At 45.5% G+C, this 4,669-nt stretch overlaps 1 protein-coding gene across 42 annotated transcripts in view; it reads left to right on the top strand.

The window, feature by feature from the left end:
• Positions 1-4,669, top strand: part of Magi1 (membrane associated guanylate kinase, WW and PDZ domain containing 1) — a 605,639-nt gene that overhangs the window by 327,689 nt on the left and 273,281 nt on the right. The gene's annotated exons all lie outside the window — the stretch shown is intronic.

The following is a 4,669-nucleotide window of genomic DNA, read 5'->3' as shown; positions in this document are numbered from 1 at the left end:
TGAATAAACACATAAAGGAAGGGGGATAAATTGGGGAAATTAAAAGTGAAGACTGCATGCTTTGATGTTTGGGACTGGATTAAGCCAGAGAAGGGATGCTGCTTAATGCTCTCTCTTGTATTTTCTTTCCACGGAGCTGAAAGCACACCTTCTCTTGGCTCAGACGCTACCTTCAGCCATGCAGTGTGGGAATATGGGAGTGTGGAAGGAGCCTGATGTCTGCATCAGATTTAGTTCACATTCTGGTCACATAGGAGGTTGGAGTCTTTAACCTCCTTTTACTTTATACAAAAATGACAGTTGTGAAGCTAAAAAATAATAATAATAAAAAAAAACCAAAAAAAAACCCCAAAAAACCAAAAAAAACCTGAGAATTCCACAAGAGTAGACTGTGGCCATAATTCATTTGGTGAAGTGGTTGCAAAAGGCCCTAAGTTCAGTTTAAAGGAGTGACAAGTTCTTTTCTTTAAATGAACACAGGCACAGTGACATCACTTAGAATCCCAGCACTGGGGAGGCAAAGACAGGCACTTACTGATTTGTTTGTTTGTTTGTTTGTTGACTTGCTGGTCAGTCCTTTAGTCAAGACAAATGGCTGTTGAGAGAGAGAGCACTGCTATTCTCCAGCCAGAGGGGAACCAGCCTGGCAGATGCGCCAGTGACTCCCAATACATCACCTCTTCTTGTTGAGGTTGGCATATGGCCAGTGAGTGTCCTAATTACCCAGTGGCTTTTATAGGCCATTATTTCTACTCGATCTTGAATAGTGGCTGGACTGACAGAGAATCAGCATGGAAACGGTGGAGTGTAAGGATGGCTATCGGTGAGAGTATTTTGAAGATGAGTAACCTCTCCTGATCAGCCAAGAATCCTAAGTGAGCGCTATGGGCTGTCCAGAGAGATGAATCTTAGCGAATTAAGACTTTTTACTTAATAGGCTTATTACAAAACTTGGACATCACAGTATGTGCCCCAACAAGCCATACTTTTCAGTAATCCACTTAAAAGAGCCAAATTAATAATGAAAAGCAGAGGAGGAGATGTTTTCAGTGTGGCCAGGAAAGGACAAAGAGATCCAATGACCACACACACACACATCGTCCCCCATCTTGGAGGTCCAAACACTCAGGGGGCTTAAGCAGAAGCAAGAGGTACACACACCCAGGGTAAGGTGGTGTGCACAGTCCCGGTGCACAGCCGTCTGGTTCCCAGTATCCTCAAGTTCCTCCTTTCCCAGATCAGTTCCTTCTCTGACTGCACCCAGGTCTTCAGGCATTTCTTCTCCCTGCTAGAGACTTCTGGGGAAATTTTGCTTTCTGTCATCCCATTCTTTTACTAGTCAAAGGAAGGAAGGCATATATGTTCCCTTTAGAGTTATATCTAGTCCTGCCAGAAGGCCATGACAGATTTGTAACATATAAAATTACTTCAAAACCATGCCCGTGGCCCCAGGCACGTGTTAGTGTTCCTTTCCACAGCTCTGCCTCACTGGTCCTGATGAGTTTGTTATTTTTCTTTTGTTTCTTACTTTGAATTGTATTCAAAGCTAAGATTCTATGCAAAGAGAAGGTGCCTTCTTGAGTGGGAAACTTTCTTACTTTTTTCCCTTCGGGTTCATCTAGTGATGTGTGCAGACAGCAGTGGTCGGCTGTCCTAGGATACTGTCTGTCTGTGATCTGCCAGTGTAGGTCAGAGTGCCTGGAACTCTGGCCCCAGCCAACTGTCCTGTGAATGATATCAGAGTATGGTTTGCAACCCGATTCTCTCTCCACTCAGAGAATCAATTGGGGTGGGGCTGGGAGAGCAGGAGAACAGCTGTTTTCATCATTGTGGATGTTCAAGCCTGGGAATGCCAGTGGGATCTCAGTCACATTTGCATAGAAACATTTGAAAGGTCCTTCTTGTTCCCAGGGGTGGGGGCGGGACTGCTTCCCTGGAAGGAAAAGTGTCTGTGGAAGGTTGTCAGTCCTGTGCCAATCCTTTGTTTTTTCTCATTGAGGAACACTGAGGACTGCTGACTTTACTTTCCTGATTGGTAAGAGAAGTTGTTATCTTCCATATTGAGAGTCTTTCCCAATGTTTGCCACTTTAATAGTAATTATAACAGCTTTATCTGAAAGGTGAAATAACAGTGTTAACTCATTACTAAGCTCACCCACATCTGGCCATCACTGTTCTTTGCACATCTTTACCTATCTGCTTTCCCCCACGTTTCCTGACAGTGGGATGCAGATACCCTAGCATCATCATCTGACTGATGGGTTTCTTCTGCACGTTTTGGCACAGCTGCCATGTCTACCATTGGCGTCATCAGACTTTCCCAGCCACACTCGCCATTGCCTCGGCTGAGTCGATATTGTGTTGGGTTAAGGAGTGATGATGCTAAGACTCACCCTAATCATGGAGCACACACCATCTCCATAGTCAGCTGATACTGTGGGAAAGCCAGGATTCCCAGGGATTTAGCATCTCATCTAGAGCCTGCTCCAGAGTTTGACACCTAGATTAGAGCTGGTGGAACCTGGCTTGGGTTCTGCTGGGAAATCAGTCACCTTGGTGTTGCATGAAGGAAGATAAACAGAAATTTTGCAAAAGGAATTCAGCGCCCGACATAGATAGTGACTACATCTCATTCCATTGGCTGGATCTTGACTTCCGCAATCTGATGCGATTGGTTAATTGGAGCAAAGGGATCTGGGCGGTTCAGAAAATATGGGCTCTTACTGGCCTGACTACCTTTGATAGAAAATAAAATCCCGTTTATGATCTGGTGCTTTTGATTGCTGCTGACAGAGCCCTGCTCTGCAGGGACAAGTCTCATGGCACTTGGTTCCACAGTCTCAGCTGTGCTCTCGGAAAATTTCCAAAAGCAGCTGTTTGGGAAACAAAACTTTTGTGAATGTGAGAACTCAAGTTTACAAAGAATGTGTACTGGGTTTTTTTTTTTGTTGTTGTTTGTTTGTTTGTTTTTGTTGTTTGTTTTGTGTTTGTTTTTGTTTTTTGTTTGTGTCTGTTTTGTTTTGTTGCCTTAATTCTCTAGTTTGTCTCTCCTGAGACGCTCAGTTGCTGCAGTGCACATCTGGACTTTCTGACCCAAGATGCTCGGAGAGCCCAGTCTTCTGGATGAGTCCCGCTGTTTCTCTGTCCTGGTTGGGCGATGGAAGGATTTGTGGGCTTTACTTTGTTCTCCTACAACACCTCAGTGGGTTGCTGGCCGAGTGTGAGGAAGCGCTTAGCAGTGCACACAAACGGCCCATATGTGCTCGTTATCCTTACTAGAATCTAGCACGTCCTGTATTTTTTAGGATGTCACTGTCAGGTTTGTGAGGTGGCTGCCTGAGTAGAGAGAGGCATGTACTGGCAAGCTGAACCATCAAGTTCGAGGATTCGCTGGTAGAAGGAGAGAACTGATTGCCGTGATTGACCTCTGACCTCCCCAAGTCCACTGTGGCACACGTGTGCTCCCTTTCCCCTCCAGGAAATGACGAAAATACAAAGAAACGGGAGGGAGGGAGAGGACAAGGAGAAGGAGATAAGGAAGCAGCAGCTGTTGCCCGCACTGCCATCTCCAGGGCCGTGACACAGGACATAAACGGTACACGTGCGTCTTCAGATGCTGCCGAGGGGTGTGAGCTTGGATGCCCAGCTTCAGCTTTCAGAGAAACCATAGAGCTGCTTATTGGGCTGGCCATACAGTGGCAGCAGCCATGTGGCTTTGACCACAGGGATCACTGTCTTGTACTTTCTCTGTAGACATCCTCCCTCCCTTTTTGTCAACGGACAGATGTTATTCTACATCTTAGCCTAACTGGAATAAACACAGGCAACATAAAGGCTTTAAGTAATGAAAAACTGGAGACGATAACATTTAAAACCTGAGCTTTTACTCAATTCAGGTTTCTTCTCGATGTGGGATGGAATTTGTTTTTTTTTTAAAAAGATTCCCTGGGAGAAAAAAAAAGGGGGTGACTGGGACATAGTAAGGAAGCCAGTTTCCTAAGTGCTGACAGAAGGGTCTGTGCTTGTCCGCGGGGGGGAACTCAGTGCAAGCCGTGTCTTCTTGTGTCTCCTCAGCATCACAGTTCTACTCTCCACCTCGCTCCATCACACACTCGCTGTGCATTGCTTTTGCTTTCCTTCTTTTAATTTTTCCTTTTAAACTTTATAGAAACGTACCTCAGGGAGCAGCAGTCTCTGTACCACCAAGGCAGGGATTTAGAGCAGGGTGAAGAGGTCCTTGTCGAACTGCCCAGGCACCTCAGGATGCAGGGCTGTCACCTAAAACAGGAGCCTGCTCTCCTAACAGTTATCTCAGAGGAATCAAAGATAGGAAGAGAGAGTTTATTCTGGAACATAGATTTATGTGGCCCTCCTCCCCTCCAAATTCAGCGTCTCACTATGGAAGCAGTTTCATGGAATTTTGATGCTGACGGAACAGATAAAGTTATAAACTAAGGCCTTTTTCCCCCTTGAGACAGAGTTTCTCAGTGTAGTTATGGAACTCTCTATGTAGGCCAGGCTGGCTTTGAACTCACAGATCTGCCTGCTTCTTCCTCCCAAGTGTTGGGATTAAACGTGTGCCAAGCTAAGTCAAGCCATTTTAAAAGTACCTTGTTGGAAACCTGAGGGCAGAGGTTACAGGAAGGTGTCAGAATCTCAATGGTAGGAA

The sequence above is a fragment of the Rattus norvegicus genome, chromosome 4 (genome assembly GCF_036323735.1).
Source record: "Rattus norvegicus strain BN/NHsdMcwi chromosome 4, GRCr8, whole genome shotgun sequence".
Lineage (NCBI taxonomy): Eukaryota > Metazoa > Chordata > Mammalia > Rodentia > Muridae > Rattus > Rattus norvegicus.
Note: the sequence above shows the minus strand (reverse complement) of the source record. Positions and strands in the feature narration are given on the sequence as shown.